Source organism: Rhamphochromis longiceps, linkage group LG18 (genome assembly GCF_057381845.1).
Source record: "Rhamphochromis longiceps isolate RC_006_pf linkage group LG18, R_longiceps_female_GT1.1, whole genome shotgun sequence".
NCBI classification, from domain to species: Eukaryota; Metazoa; Chordata; class Actinopteri; order Cichliformes; family Cichlidae; genus Rhamphochromis; species Rhamphochromis longiceps.
In genome coordinates, this window is record NC_140574.1 from 31,152,713 (window position 1) to 31,170,112 (window position 17,400).

Sequence of the window (17,400 nt, forward strand, 5' to 3'; positions counted from 1 at the left end):
AAGGTGCCAGAGCTGTCATTGCAGAACAAGAAGGCTCACACAACATTTGCAGGTGGTCTTATTGTCGTGGATGATTGGTGTATAATATTTAAATACATTTGCATGTGTTCAGTAAATGCAGTACAGTTGGAAGAAATGTCGAAACATGCAGACGCGTGACAAACTAACCAATACAGGCAATAGCCTGGGTGACTCTGTTTAATCAGTGGGTCCATTTTACTCACATGGTTTTTCGCCACTTGTTCCCTAAAGACGTAAGAGTCACTGCTAATGAATGCAAAGTTTTTCTCAGTGATAACCTTTCTCCTAAATTTTTATCTAACATTTCTATCCTTACTGGAGTGATTACTCACAGGATGAAAACACACCCATTCATAGGGCACAAGGGTTCACTGTATGGTGTGATTGATGCAGATGATAATGATGTGAATCATTAGCCATGTCTCAACTGAACATCTAGGGGAGATTTTTTGGCCAGACTATCCGTTAGACCCTCGACCATCATCGTCAAAAAACCAAATGCAAGAGTGCTGTATCTGTTTAACAGAGTTCCAGAGAATAGGAGAATCATTGGGTGCACATGCTGACAAAAAGGAGCAGGGTAGAACTAAGAAGAGATTAGCAATGATGTGACCATGGACCATGAAATGTTGTTTAATTATGCATCTTGCACTGATCACAGACAAAAATAATTAATAGCAACACAAAGTGGCTACATACCTAGTAAATTGACAACCAAAGGGAGGGAGGAATACCATTGGCTGACAATAGCCAGGATTAGGACAGAAATGTTCCCACCTGACCACTTCAAATTCAGCTGATTTCATTTCTTTCTATTTTTTTGAACAATAAACTTTGTCTAGTTAATGAAGGCTTACAAAATCTTTATAGAATAAACACCTTGATAGTCCAAAATACAACAGTTTGGTGCTTTTTCAATTCAATTCAATTTTATTTATATAGCGCCAAATCACAACAAAAGTCACCTCAAGCGCTTCATAGATACAGAGAAAAACCCAACAATCATATGACCCCCTATGAGCAAGCACTTTGGCGACAGTGGGAAGGAAAAACTCCCTTTTAACAGGAAGAAACCTCCGGCAGAACCAGGCTCAGGGAGGGGCGGGGCCATCTGCTGCGACCGGTTGGGGTGAGAGAAGGAAGACAGGATAAAAGACATGCCGTGGAAGAGAGACAGAGGTTAATAACAGATATGATTCAATGCAGAGAGGTCTATTAACACATAGTGAGTGAGAAAGGTGACTGGAAAGGAAAAACTCAATGCATCATGGGAATCCCCCGGCAGCCTACGTCTATTGCAGCATAACTAAGGGAGGATTCAGGGTCACCTGGTCCAGCCCTAACTATATGCTTTAGCAAAAAGGAAAGTATTAAGCCTAATCTTAAAAGTAGAGATAGTGTCTGTCTCCTGAATCCAAACTGAAAGCTGGTTCCACAGAAGAGGGGCCTGAAAACTGAAGGCTCTCCCTCCCATTCTACTTTTAAACACTCTAGGAACAACAAGTAGTTCTGCAGAGCGAGAGCGAAGTGCTCTAATAGGGTGATATGGTACTACAAGGTTGTCAATGGAAAATTGTACTTAGTAGTCAGTATAATCTTTTAATGATATAAGTTTGCATATGGTAGAATACTGCATGTAATCACTTGTGTTTAGAAGTATATAGTTGGTGGCATATTGAAAGAATGTCTCATCCTAGGAGGTCTGTAACATTCCAGGGTGTTCTGGCGTTCACCCCCACATCCTAGGAGTATGGTCGTACCTTGTCTTATTGTTTTACGGTAGGATTAACGTAGCTACGTCAGTTTTAGTCTAAGTGCTTGTGGCGGAGGCGTGGCTCCGGGCGCAGCTGCCGGGGAGGAGTGGAGCAGAAGGCTCAACAGGGCGGCGCTGCGAGGCCGGTAAGAACAGCTGATGGTGTTTATGTACTAATGATGGTCTCCCTCCGCTGTGTTTATAGTGAGACGGGGAGGAGCGGCGAGAGATCAGGTGGGCTCGTGAGCTGTCAGGCTGTGCGACTGAGTCAGCTGTGTAAACAAACAAATAAATGTGGAATTTGGCAGTACATACCTGCGTGTGCGTGTGTTTGTGCCTGGTGTATTCCACAAGTGGTGCCGAAACCCAGGACAGTGCCGGTGGGGAAATGTCCGACCCACAGGCCGCGCCACCCGCCCAGCCCCTGCAATTCTTGGCGCAGATGCTGGCGGAGATGGCGGCGATGAGCCGGGATCAAGCGGCCGACCAGCGTGCCCACCTGGCCGCGCTGCGGGAGCAGACGGACCGACAGACACAAGTTCTGGAGCGGCTGGTCGGGGCCGCTGCCACGCCGAAGCCCTCGCCACTGTCGGTGACGGTGCCCCGGATGGGGGACGGGGACGACCCACAGATTTTTCTGGAGACCTTCCGTGCCACGGCGGAGGCGTGCCAATGGCCGCGGGAGGAGTGGGCTCCGCGGCTGCTCCCCCTGCTGTCTGGGGAGGCACAAACAGCGGCCCTGAGTCTGCCTCCGGCGTCCAGGAGCAGCTTCCCGGATGTGAGCCGGGCGGTGGTGGACAGGCTGGGGCTCACCGCCGAAGACCATCGCCGGGGGTTCCGGGCCTGTCGGCTGGCTACATCGGACCGACCATTCGCCTGGGCCCGACAGCTGCGCGACGCGGCGGTGCGCTGGCTGCAGCCGGGAACATCGGAGGGCGAGACGAAGCTGGTGGACAAGGTGGTGCTGGAGCAGTTCACGGAGGGATTGCCAGCGGAGACGGCGAGATGGGTCCGGTGCCACCGGCCCGCAAGCTTGGAGGTAGCGGTGACGCTGGCGGAGGACCACCTTGCCGCTGGAGCAGGGGAGTCCGGGGACGCCGGACGGAGGCCGAACAAACAGGCCCCAGTGCCGGCCCTGAGGCGCCGTGTGCCGGCACCAGGGCAGGCAGAGCGGCTGCCGGCGCTGAGCCCCACTAACCCTTTCGCGGCGATGGTGCCGTCCAGGGGAACCGAGCCGAGTGGAGCCGCCCCCGAGCCACGGAGGGCAGCACAAACGCCGGGGCCGGAGTGTTGGAAGTGCGGGCAGCCGGGACACCTGAGGAGGGATTGTCCGCTTATGGAAGTGGGGCAGGTGTTCCGCGTTGCTGGCGCCCCAGCACCCTCCCCCGGTCCAGGAGGGACATACAGTATTCCGGTAAGGACTCGAGGGGGTATACGCCAAGCGTTGGTGGACACGGGCTGCACACAGACCCTCGTGCACCAAGGCTTGGTTCGCCCCGGGGCATTATTGGAGGCCGAGTGGGTGGAGGTGAGGTGTGTTCATGGTGATGTGCACCGGTACCCCATAGTGCCGCTGCTGCTAAAATACAAGGGCCATACACATAGGGTAATGGCGGCGGTTAGCCCGCGCCTGTCGCACCCCCTGATTCTGGGTACCAATTGGCCGGAGTTTCATCAGCTACTGGGGCAGTACGCGGGGGTGCGATCACGACCGGAAGCGGGGTGTAGCGTGTGCGCGGCATTCAGCGGTGACGCGGGGTCGTCCGACACCGACTCCGGGGGGGAGGAGCCGGCGGGTCCCTCACGGGACGTCCCGCCGGCCCCGGAAGTGTCCCCCATGGGTGATTTCCCACTGGAGCAGTCTCGTGACGGCACCCTACGCTCAGCCTTTGACCAAGTGATGGCTATTGATGGTCACGTGGTGCGCCCTGAGGCCGCGCAGACCTACCCGCGTTTCATCTTATTAAATGACCGATTATATCGAGTGAGTCGTGACACTCAGACTGAGGAAACACACACCCAGTTGTTGGTGCCGCCGGGCCGCCGGGAAACGCTTTTCCAGGCGGCCCACTATAACCCCATGGCAGGGCATATGGGCTACGAGAAAACTCTGGAGCGAATAACGGCCCGATTTTATTGGCCTGGCATCCGAGCGGATGTGCGCCGCTGGTGCGCGTCCTGCCCGGACTGCCAACTTGTTAACCAGCCGGCCATACCGAGAGCGCCTCTGTGCCCTCTCCCCCTCGTTGAGGTCCCGTTTGAGCGCATCGGCATGGACCTCATCGGGCCGTTTCACCGGAGTGCACGCAGTTACCGCTTTGTGTTAGTCCTGGTGGATTACGCAACGCGGTACCCGGAAGCAGTTCCGCTGCGCACCATCTCGGCTAAGAGTGTGGCGCAGGCACTGTTTCAGGTCATCTCCCGAGTCGGAATCCCGAAAGAGATACTGACTGACCAGGGCACGTCGTTTATGTCTCGTACACTGCGGGAACTGTATGAATTACTGGGCATTAAATCTATTCGGACCAGCGTCTACCACCCTCAGACTGACGGGCTGGTGGAGCGGCTGAATAAGACCTTAAAGTCCATGATTCGGAAGTTCATTAACGAGGATGAACGCAATTGGGATCACTGGCTAGACCCTCTGTTATTCGCAGTGCGGGAGGTGCCCCAGGCCTCCACGGGATTTTCTCCCTTTGAACTGCTGTTCGGCAGGAGGCCACGTGGGGTGCTCGACCTGATTAAAGAAAGCTGGGAGGACGGTCCGAGCCCCGCCAAAAATGAGATACAGTACGTGTTGGACCTGAGAGCAAAACTCCACACTTTGGGGAGGTTGTCACGGGAGAATTTGCTCCAGGCTCAGCAGCGTCAGCAACGCCTGTATAACAGAGGGGCTAGACTCAGGCAATTTTCACCGGGAGATAGAGTGCTTGTGTTACTCCCTTCTTCCAGCTCGAAGTTGCTCGCCAAGTGGCAAGGTCCCTTTGTGGTCACACGGCGTGTCGGGGACGTGGACTATGAGGTCGCTCGGTCGGACAGGGGAGGAGCCACGCAGATTTATCACCTCAATCTCCTTAAAGCGTGGAGAGAGGTTGAAACCGCATCTCTGGTGAGCCTGGTGAAGGAGAGAGATGAGTTGGGGCCTGAGGTGCCAAATTCTATCATTCCCGCCTCCCTCCCTTGTGATGGCCATCTCACACAGGCCCAGAGAGCGGACGTTGTCGCGTTGCAACAGCGCTTTGCGGACGTGTTCTCCCCCCTGCCCGGCCGGACGTCCCTCATCGAGCACCATTTCGTGACGCAGCCCGGCGTGACGGTGCGTTCACGGCCCTACAGGCTCCCGGAGCATAAGCGAAAAATCGTGCAGAGGGAATTGGCGGAAATGCTGAGGATGGGAGTAATAGAAGAGTCGCACAGCGCCTGGTGTAGCCCCATCGTTCTGGTGGCGAAGAAGGATGGGTCTATACGGTTCTGTGTCGACTATCGCAGGGTGAACGAAGTGTCACGCTTTGATGCCTACCCCATGCCTCGGGTCGACGAGCTCCTGGACCGGTTAGGCACGGCCCGCTTTTTCACGACGCTGGACTTAACCAAGGGCTATTGGCAGATTCCCTTGTCTGCCGAGGCCAGGGAGAAAACGGCCTTCTCCACTCCGTACGGTTTGTACCAGTTCGTGACACTCCCGTTCGGCCTGTTCGGGGCCCCGGCCACTTTCCAGCGTCTCATGGACCGGGTACTGCGTCCGCACGCGGCGTATGCTGCTGCCTACTTGGATGACGTGATCATCCACAGCGACACCTGGGCGGAGCATGTGCCGTGGGTGGCCGCGGTCCTGGAGTCCCTGAGGGGGGCGGGGCTCACGGCCAATCCGAAGAAGTGCGCGGTTGGACGGAGGGAGGTGCAGTATCTGGGGTACCACCTGGGGGGCGGGCAGGTGCGTCCACAAGTGGGGAAGACGGCGGCTATCGCATCCTGCCCTCGCCCCAGGACGAAAAAGGAGGTGAGACGGTTCTTGGGGTTGGCGGGTTACTATCGTCGCTTCGTGCCGGGGTTTGCGCAGCTAACCAGCCCCCTGACCGATCTCACTCGAAAGGGTGCCCCGGATCTGGTCCAGTGGACGGGGCCGTGCCAGGCGGCGTTTGTGCGAGTGAAAAACGCTCTCTGTGGGGAGCCGCTGCTTCACACTCCTAACTTTTCCCTCCCGTTTGTTCTGCAGACTGACGCCTCGGACAGAGGGCTGGGAGCCGTTTTGTCTCAGCAGGTGAGGGGAGCTGACCGCCCTGTCCTGTACATCAGCCGGAAGCTAGCGGAGCGCGAGCGCCGGTACAGCACCGTGGAGAAGGAGTGCCTGGCCATCCGGTGGGCGGTCGGCTCCCTGCGCTATTACCTCCTGGGACGCTCATTCACCCTCTGTTCGGACCACGCCCCGCTGCAGTGGCTCCACCGCATGAAGGATGCCAACGCCCGGATCACCCGGTGGTATCTGGCATTGCAGCCCTTTAAGTTCAAGGTGATCCATAGGCCGGGGGCACAGATGGCGGTGGCCGATTTCCTCTCTCGCTCGCGAGGGGGGGAGTTGGCTCGGCCGGACGGCTCCCCGGCCTCGAACGGGCGGTGGGGGTGTGTGGCGGAGGCGTGGCTCCGGGCGCAGCTGCCGGGGAGGAGTGGAGCAGAAGGCTCAACAGGGCGGCGCTGCGAGGCCGGTAAGAACAGCTGATGGTGTTTATGTACTAATGATGGTCTCCCTCCGCTGTGTTTATAGTGAGACGGGGAGGAGCGGCGAGAGATCAGGTGGGCTCGTGAGCTGTCAGGCTTGTGCGACTGAGTCAGCTGTGTAAACAAACAAATAAATGTGGAATTTGGCAGTACATACCTGCGTGTGCGTGTGTTTGTGCCTGGTGTATTCCACAGTGCTTTTTTACATATAGATTAGGGCTGCTCAATTATGGCAAAAATTATAATCACGATTATTTTCACTGAAATTGAGATCTCGATTAAACTTAGTTACAGCGCTTTCAGAAAGACATCTACTGTGATAAAGTCTACTCTCCACCGCTGTGTAATCAATTATTGTAAATGTAAATGTTATCAGGAAATGATCAGACAGGAGAGAGTTTTCAAGAACCACTGTTAAATGTTCAGTTTCTATGCCATATGTTAAAACAAGATCTAGAGTGTGATTAAAGTGGTGGGTGGGTTCTTTTACATTTTGAGAGAAGCCAATTGAGTCTAATAACAGATTAAATGCTAGAGGCTGTCATTTTTAGCATCTACATGGATGTTAAAATCACCCACACTAATTATTTTATCTGAGCTGAGAACTAAATCAGATATAAAGTCTGAGAAATCAGACAGAAACTCTGTGTAAGGCCCAGGTGGACGATAGATGATAACAAGTAAGACTGGTTTCTGAGTTTTACAGCTGGGGTGGACAAGGCTAAGCATCAGGCTTTCAAATGAATTAAAAGTCTGTCTTGGTCTTTCGTTAATTAATAGGCTGGTGTAAAAAATTGCTGCCACACCGCCCCCTCGGCCTGTGCTTTGAGATTTCTGGTAGTTAGAATGTCTCGGGGGTGTTGATTCATTTAAACTAGCATAATCATCCTGCTGCAACCAGGTTTCTGTAAGGCAGAGTAAATCAATTTGTTGATCAATTATTAAGTCATGTACTAACAGAGACTTGGAGGAGAGAGACCTAATATTTAATAATTCACATTTCACTGTTTTACTCTTTGGTTCAGATGGGGATACTGTATTGTTCTTTCTTTGTAATTGTTTATGTTTAAGTTGCTTTTTAGTTTATCTAGATTTTTTCAGTGTTTCTGAGCTGTCATACCTTCATATAGGAAACAGTAAGATGAAATTTTCAAGGCTGAAAAACCGCCAAATCAATTTTACAATCAGTCTAAGTACTTTTAAGTCCCTTTCTATAACCCACTTTGAACATTAATCAACAAAACTGCACCAATTTAACACTCTGAGGTCTAAGTCATTATATGTGCTCAAACTGAACCAAATCCCTCAATCACAAATATCTGTAAAGGGGATCTAAAATAAAGCACTAAATGTGACACAGAACATTTTTAATTTTGTATAGTTTAACAGTAACTTTAACTTTAACGTAGCTTCATACCCTGGAGGACGGGGCTGTGGCTCCCCACACTCCCTAGCAGATCGTTACATGGAGAAACCTTTGGAATGCAAGCATGCTGATCCACACAGGTATGCACACAGGTGTACACATGGGTATTCACAGACGCGGACTACAGCTTTCTTGGCTGCTGCCTCAAAGCACATTGTACGCTGTCTATCTTGCGTGCTGCACAATATCGTTTATTATTTAGTATCTACTGATATCTACTGCTAGCTAGTTTATTGTGATGGTGCCGTTTTTTTTATTATGTTGCTCTTTGTTGTTTGCTTTCTCTTCTGTTTTTTTTCTCCATACAGGTGACCCAGGTGTTTTGTTTTTTTTTGTTTGTTTGTTAAATTCATAATTATAATAAAGGTCAATCAAATGGACCAATATGGCAAGGCCATGATGATCCACTTGGTAAAATAAATCCGCTTGGCATCTTTCTTGGCCTTAAGACAACAATTCTGATGGCTAAAGATCCAAACGGGACACAAAAAAACCCCCCAAAAAACCCCCCAGTAACTTTAACACGTAAATATCTGCAAAGCTTTTGAGTTATTTACGGTTAAATTAGTCCACAACATAGGCATGGTTATTTTGTCAGCTTCAATCTATTTTTATAGTGCAGAACTTATATGCACCATACTGTTAGGATTAAAAGCTGCTACATAGTTTGAATTCCATACTTTGGACACAAGTGGAGACGGAGACTTAGTGAGGCTGCAACGTGCTGGGGCGTCCGTTGGCTCCAGAGGGTTAACGTCTGTGAATCAGTGTGATGCCATATTAATTCTCAATCTACATTTCAATACAGGCTCATCTTGGCTATCCTCAATTCCTTCTGTGCCAAAATTATTTTCTACTAAAGTATTATTTTACGCTCAAAAATGTGTTAGTTACAAATGGGTTACTTAAATGTGTTTTAAAGCCCTAAGTGTCAGGATCCTGGATCTCCTGACCCAGAGTTTCTTGTGTCTCAGGGTTTTTGTATTATGATGTATGTTCTAAGTTCTCTTTGTTGCCCCAGTTTATTCTGTAGTCTAGTGTCTTGGTTTGGGTTTCTTGTATTCTGTTTAGTATTTAGTAGCTGCCCTCTGTGCCTCCTTTTTGTTGGTCTCTGTGTTTCTTAGTTGCTCTGTCTCCCCTAGTCAAGTCCGCGTCTGTGTTACATTTCCTGTTTCACTTTGAAGGTCTGTGCCCTATGTAAATGTATTGAGTTTTGCTTCCCTTGGGTCTCGTGTCAGATTTCTCACAGCTGTGTGTGTGTGTGTGTGTGTGTGTTGTTAGATTCTTCCCAGTTTAGGTTTTGTACAGTTTTCTGGTCAGCAATAAAAGCTGCCATTTTGAGTTCAGTTCTGTTTCCAGTGAGTTCATGTTTGGGTCCAATTCCTGCCTGCACACAGCTGGATCATGACACTGAGATTGTATTTTTTATTTCCTAGACTTAAGCCAACCCTTTGAGCCACTGATATTTAGGGGTCAGATTGATTGTTCATGGCTTGACCCACATATATTTTGTCAGGGCTTAAGGCTCTTCATTTTGTTTTGTTTTTTGACAAATAAAGGTCAACCTCTATTCTGTAATACACGAGATATGTGCACCAATTTTGTCAAGAAAAACAGATTAAACAAAATCTCTGAGCTTCAGTCGTTGGATAAAGTAAGCGCAAAATAACACAGACTAAAAATGACAACGTTAAAGATATACTGCAAAATAAAATAAAAACACGGCTGGCCTAAACTTACGTAATCTATGTGCCAGTTCATTTCCTCTGCCCTTATTTAAACCCACCATCCCCCCTCTACAAAAAGAAACCCTGATGCTCCTCATCAAAAACAGAGAAACACATTTAGCACGAGGAAGGGAGCAGACAGATATTTTGTTCTAAACCTTTGTGCTGATGAATCTACTCGCTAGGTGGATTATAAATTCTGACGTACCAGCTTAGTTGTTGAGGTCAGATTAGACTCCAGCAAAAATAAAACAAACGGCTTATTTTCCAAGCATAAATTCTCACTTTTTCCATTATTTTTCCATAACCTTTGGTCAGGGGTTGTGATGTAGGAAGACCAGGTGATGGACACAACTCAGCCTCAAATACACAAGGACTCTCATTAATTCTCTCATGTTTCTAACCTATTTCCTCTCCAAGCTCAGCCAGATTAATCATGTTCATTCCTGTGTGTTTGGGTGTGTTTGTGCGTTTGTGATGCAACAATACCTTACCAGGGGTTTTACGCCTAATGTAAGATGGAAAAAAGGGGAATACAAAGCCTGTTTTATGAAAATTACTTGTATATTCATCTCATTCAGCGAAAATGAGTGAAAACGTTTGCAGAAATATTTATGTGCATATATCTACAGGAATGGCAGAATTATTAGGCAAATGAGTATTTTGTCCACATCATCCTCTTCATGCATGTTGTCTTACTCCAAGCTGTATAGGCTCGAAAGCCTACTACCAATTAAGCATATTAGGTGATGTGCATCTCTGTAATGAGAAGGGGTGTGGTCTAATGACGTCAACACCCTATATCAGGTGTGCATAATTATTAGGCAACGTCCTTTCCTTTGGCAAAATGGGTCAAAAGAAGGACTTGACAGGCTCAGAAAAGTCAAAAATAGGGAGATATCTTGCAGAGGGATGCAGCAGTCTCAAACTTGCAAAGCTTCTGAAGCGTGATCATCGAACAATCAAGCGTTTCATTCAAGATAGCCAACAGGGTCGCCAGAAGTGTGTGGAAAAACCAAGGCGCCAAATAACTGCCCATGAACTGAGAAAAGTCAAGCGTGCAGCTGCCAAGATGCCACTTGCCACCAGTTTGGCCATATTTCAGAGCTGCAACATCACTGGAGTGCCCAAAAGCACAAGGTGTGCAATACTCAGAGACATGGCCAAGGTAAGAAAGGCTGAAAGACGACCACCACTGAACAAGACACACAAGCTGAAACGTCAAGACTGGGCCAAGAAATATCTCAAGACTGATTTTCCTAAGGTTTTATGGACTGATGAAATGAGAGTGAGTCTTGATGGGCCAGATGGATGGGCCCGTGGCTGGATTGGTAAAGGGCAGAGAGCTCCAGTCCGACTCAGACGCCAGTAAGGTGGAGGTGGAGTACTGGTTTGGGCTGGTATCATCAAAGATGAGCTTGTGGGGCTTATTCGGGTTGAGGATGGAGTCAAGCTCAACTCCCAATCCTACTGCCAGTTTCTGGAAGACACCTTCTTCAAGCAGTGGTACAGGAAGAAGTCTGCATCCTTCAAGAAAAACATGATTGTCATGCAGGACAATGCTCCATCACACGCGTCCAAGTACTCCACAGCGTGGCTGGCAAGAAAGGGAATAAAAGAAGAAAAACTAATGACATGGCCACCTTGTTCACCTGATCTGAACCCCATTGAGAACCTGTGGTCCATCATCAAATGTGAGATTTACAAGGAGGGAAAACAGTACACCTCTCTGAACAGTGTCTGGGAGGCTGTGGTTGCTGCTGCACGCAATGTTGATGGTGAACAGATCAAAACACTGACAGAATCCATGGATGGCAGGCTTTTGAGTGTCCTTGCAAAGAAAGGTGGCTATATTGGTCGCTGATTTGTTTTTGTTTTTTTGTTTTTGAATGTCAGAAACGTATATTTGTGAATGTGGAGATGTTATATTGGTGTCACTGGTAAAAATAAATAATTGAAATGGGTATATATTTGTTTTTTGTTAAGTTGCCTAATAATTATGCACAGTAATAGTCACCTGCACACACAGATATCCCCCTAAAATAGCTAAAACTAAAAACAAACTAAAAACTACTTCCAAAAACATTCAGCTTTGATATTAATGAGTTTTTTGGGTTCATTGAGAACATGGTTGTTGTTCAATAATAAAATTATTCCTCAAAAATACAACTTGCCTAATAATTCTGCACTCCCTGTATATGTGACTGTGTATATTTAGTTAGTTAAACTGTGGCACTGCTTTGTTACACAAACACATCACAGATCATAGACTGTATATTAAGATGGACACAGCCACTCTGACATCATCAATTAGTTTACAAAGACTATTGTGAAACATCAGCATTGTGCAGCATTTTTGGCCATCTCTGCTTTAGCTTTTGTTTCTTTCTTTCTTTGCTTGTTTTTGTACCACAACTGACCAGATTAAGTCATGAAGGTGAAGTGCTAAGTTATTAGCTAAAGCTTAGTTAGCAAAGCATCCACAGACTGAGTGCAAAAAACACAGAGCGACAGAGCTAATCAGCCATTAATAACATACAAATTAATTGCTATATAGTACAATATAAACATGGAAATGTACTGCATGGGCTTTTGCACTGTCCACTTCCTGCTGTGACAAAACAAATTTCCCACATGTGGGACTAATAAAGGTTATCTTATCTTATCTTATCTTATCTTTAGTGAAGCTAACTAGTGTCCATCAATAATTTTATTAACCAAAAACTTGTGCATTATCAATAAATACTTGACCAAAAACCACCTTGTGGCCATAATATGCTTAAATAGAAATGACTCTAGAGTCAGTCTAGAGTGTGCACTCTTGTTAAATATTCTTTGCAAGCTTGGGTGCATAAGGATGAATTTATTCTCTCCTGCCAACCCCGACGGGTGGAATTAGATGGGAGATTAACATTTGGTATTAAGGACTCATTACATTTGATGTAAACACACAGAAAACAGCTTCTCCTGATCTGCTAATAATGCAAAACATCTTCTTAAAGGGACAATATATGTTAGGAGGCTGTTTGGAAAAAAAGTGCTTCAGTGTACAAAATATATATCCAAATCACCCTAATTAGCTGTAAAAACTGAAAGGGCATGTATATTATCTGAAAAATGCGGAATAGCTAATATTGCTAATGACATGCACATTTGGCAAACAAATTGTGGCAAACAATTTTGGAAAAAACAAAGAAAGAAGAAGAAGAAGCAGAAGAAGAGAGTCGAAAAGTGGAACATTCCTTTGTGGAATAAAAAGAATTATGTACTGAGACGCAATCAAATTAAAAAAGAAAAAGGAAAGATGGATAGATGACAAACAGACAAAGAGATGCAGATTAGGCTTTGCCCCGTCAGTGTAGGTGGCCTATAAAATCTGTAGTTAATAAAGCATCTGTCTCGGACTCCCTTAAGCTGCTGCTGCGGCTCAGCGCTGACAAGCTGTATTCCCCTGAAGACAAGCTTTCATTAACTGTCCTGTGGGAATGACTGCGGGAACAAGCCCTTCTGCGTGCGTGTGTGCACGAGTGCATACGCGTGCGTTTCCCTCCTCGTCTCTTGTTAGCTGCAGCTGGTGTGCCTGCACTGCAAATGGAAATGTGAGCACATTCCCAGCTGCATTCTGCCAGACTACTATTAAAATTGCAACACAATGCAACTTTTTTGACATCGTGCTGTCAATTAGCACGAGGGTGTGGTGTATATTTTTTCGCATCCTTTAATGCAATCTGGGGATATAAAAAAAAGCTTCTGATGAGTTGAACTTGCAATTTAAGTGCACTGAAAAATACAAGCATTGATTTATTTTAACTGCACTCTCAATGACCAGGCAAACAAAAAGGTGGGGGTCAGAAGGGGTAAAAGAGGTGGCTTACTATGCTTTGGGTAGACAACAATGCCAAAGTCACAGCAGTGAAGACTGAGAGCGTGCCAAGGAAAGGAGACACAGGCTTAGAGCTGTGGTGATATTCTGAACAGCCAGCAGCCGCGACAGATGGAGCTACAGCCAGTATGATGTAAGAACAGCAAGATGGCAGAACTCAGGACAAAGTCTGAAAGACACGTTCTCCACTATTTTGTCATGCTCTCCAAAGAGGGTGAGTTCTGTTATAGGTTATTTAGTGAGTCTCCTTATTCACCGTTCGATCAGCTGCATAGAAACTCGCTTCACTTCACTCATCAGTTTCTTATGCTTTTATAAGAAACACACAGAACTACAGGCAAAGGTCAACACTTAGTTTGGATAAAACCAGCCTATTAAAGTGGCTCCAGAGCTAAAAACAGCATGTCTTTTGTCCAGTCTCCCTCATCTCACCCCCAACCAATTGCAGCAGATGGCTCTCTGATAGTGGTGGGCGGATCGATCCAAATATCGATAGTATCGATCCCAAGTCGGTATCGGATCGATACTAGCCTGGTTAGATCGATTCTTTACTTTGAGTTCTGCTTGTTTGCTATGCTGTGCTTTTGGCAAAAACGAAACAGCCAGGTCGCTGGACTCGCCGCTCCTGTGGCAGCGGAGAGCAGGCACACTTTGCCCCCCTCTCTTATGTTTCGGTGTTGCGCTGACACGTCACGTGACTTAGACACTTTGAGGGCTATTAAGTTGTTTACATATTAATTATATTTATACCAATTGTTTTTATTGTTGAGAATTTTAATTGTAATTTTTGTATTATAGTTTACCAACAGTATTTGTTTTAATTTGTTTACTGGTTTGCGTGCACTTAAGATTAACAACAACAAAAAAAAGATCACCACCACGGCAGACCCGATGGCATTTTCATTTATTTATTCTTACAATAATCACACGGTTGCTGTAACAGTACATTCAACGGCTGCAGCTCTCCCGCTGGCAGCCGTACACATCACCACCACCAAACCTGCAGCGGCATCGCAGAACACGCCCTGCCACATACCCCCATCGCCCGCTTCACCCCACCCCGCGAGCAGGCGAGGGAATCGGCTGGACCATCGGTGCCCCATGCCCCAAGTGTCCACTCTGGCAGTCGCCCGCGCTTCCAGCGGAAGCCTGGGAGCTGGCCTGATGGCCACCCATATGGCAAGCAGCGGCAGCGCAGCAGGAGTGGAAGTGAGCCGGGGCTCAGAGGCAGCTGGGCAGACTGGGCAGATGGAGGTGCGCCAGGTGCTTGGGGGTCCTGCCTGTTTTAGAGAGGAGCGATGCTTCAAAGGATAGTTGCAGATTTCTGTCAGAATCTGCAGATTATACAGTACAAATAAAATGTTCACGTTGTCTTCCCAACAGTTTCACTAACATCTACACTGGATGGCCAGGAAGCGTTCACGATGTCTTCTCCGGCACTGATAATTGGCGTCTGTCTTGTGTCAGTGACGTAAAAGATGGATTTAATGCGACATGACCGTTCAAACAGCAGTCGCTTTCTAAAACATCAGATATGTATCGGATTCAGTACCACATACGAAAGTGACCCAGATCGGATTTGAAAATATCGGATTTGTGCCGTTCACACTGTCATACCATGATCGGATATGGGTCGCATAGGGTAAAAAAAAATCGGATTTGATGCGCTTTCGCCTGCAGTGTGAACATAGCCTAAGAGCCATCTTAGGCTATGTTCACACTGCTCCGCGCGGACAGAACGGCAGACCGACCCATCACTAGGTAGTACATCCTAGCGGGAGGGGCTACGAGCTCACATGGCTTGTAGCTGTGCCAGAGAGCAAGCTTGGGTGAGCTAGTCGGGAATATCTTCTTCTGCAGTGGCCTTAAAAAAAGACTATTGTTCGTTCTCCTGCCAGGTAAAAATCTGTTTCGTATGTATATCAGAATCAGAATCAGAATCAGAATACGTTATTGATCCCTGGGGGAAATTATTTTTTGTTACAGTGCTCCATTTTAAACCAACATTAAGACAAGACCGACAATACGCTAACTAAGAATAGTACAATATATACATATATATACATACATACATAAGTCACTTATAAATAAATATTTGGAAAAGAAACATGTGTAGCTGTAGCAGCAAACAGTGTGTTAAGTGGATGCGATATTATAGTGATGGGATTTCCGGCTCTTTTTTAAAGAACTCTTTCGGCTCCGAACTGGCTCTTCAGGTTGTTTTGTTGCTTTAATTAATGTATTATTAACAATAATATAAAATTATGCACAAAAGGAATCGCTAGTGTAAAAAAAAGTGGTTTTATATATTTTTTTATATATAAATATATGTGGTGGCCCCTAGAGACAAAGCACATACAAACTCCAAAAAGCACGTACAAACTCCAAAAAGCACGTACAAATTCCAAAACACATTAACAAAAAAAAAAACACACAGAGTTAACTGAACTTCCAAAACAGAGCTATCTACATCACTTAAATTAAACAATTGAAAGCATATGTGTATGGTTTGTGTATTTATACACAAGCACTCATATATATTCAAATAATAATAAAAAAAAGTTCATTTACCTGTTACTACCACACACCAAATCAGGTCATTGGTACTTGCTGGCTTGTGTAGCGACTAGGTAACAAAAGCTCAACACTGCACCTAGCATCCTGAAGCACTTCTGTTGTGTTTTGTACGTGTTTTGGAGTTTTTACGTCTTTTGGAGTTTTGTTTTTGTCCCTGGCTCTCTTTCTCTCTCTGTGCTACTGCCAGTGTAACTACCGCCCCTTCCCCGTCTTCCCAGCGCAAAGCACAAGGCTCGCGTGCGGAGTGAAGCGGGAAAAAAGTGCTAGAGAGAGGGTGGGGTGAGAGAAAGGAAAAAAAAACAACCCATGGCTTGCGATAAGGAGCCGGCTCACGTCGTTCACGTCAAAGACCCGGCTCAAAGAGCCATTTCGTTCGCAACCGACCCATCACTAGTATATTATACTATTCCATGTGTTATCATCAGTGTTGGGAAGGTTACTTTTAAAATGTATTCCATTACAGAATACATGCCCCAAAATGTATTCTGTAACGTATTCCGTTACGTTACTCAATGACAGTAACGTATTCTGAATACTTTGGATTACCTAATATATTATCATGCTTTTTACAACAACGTGAATGTACTATTGCTGTGTGATTTATTACTATTACTGAAGGTCCGCGACTCCGAACTGTAGTAAAGGGAACTCTGACTAATACGGCGGGGTCCCTGTCGGCTCGTAGCCGAAAAATAGCTTTACTTTGTTGTGTGGGTCAACTTTTCTTGCGAGAGACAGAGAGAGGCGTTGAAAGGCTGCTCCAACGGAACTTATTGTTTTCGGAGGAAAACACGAACACGGTGTACGGTCAAGTCTTAATAGCTTACTTACAACTGGGCTCGTCAGGCACTCGTCTTGGCTGAAGTGGTTATTATTATATTTACATGCTTCCAGCTCCCTTTTTTCCTCGATGACAACTCGTACCTTTCCACTCCCCTTTTTCTCCCTCCTCGCGCTCACAGACCCATAACGTGTATGGCAGTCCATTCTCCCTGCAACACGGACTACACTGCCCATGATGCTACATTCTTTAGAGCTATGCTTGTAGCATTCTGCCTGTTAGCTTAGCACAACAACAACAACAATAACGAAAAGGCGCTCTCTCACCCAGGAAACACACAGTCGCAGAGAGAGAGAGAGCGTCGCCCTGTAACCATGGCAACCGTAACGCTGCCGCCTAGAACAACAGAACGTAGCTGTCAAACAAAACCCAAACAGTCCTGACCCGTGACAATATGAAACAGGAAAGTACCGCAGTGTAATCCATTTATTTCAACAAAGAAACTGTATTCTGAAT

At 46.8% G+C, this 17,400-nt stretch overlaps 1 protein-coding gene across 1 annotated transcript in view; it reads right to left on the reverse strand.

Annotated features, from left to right (window-relative positions):
- LOC146648690 (neuropilin and tolloid-like protein 1) overlaps nucleotides 1–17,400 on the reverse strand; it is a 42,167-nt gene that overhangs the window by 12,114 nt on the left and 12,653 nt on the right. The window lies entirely within an intron of this gene.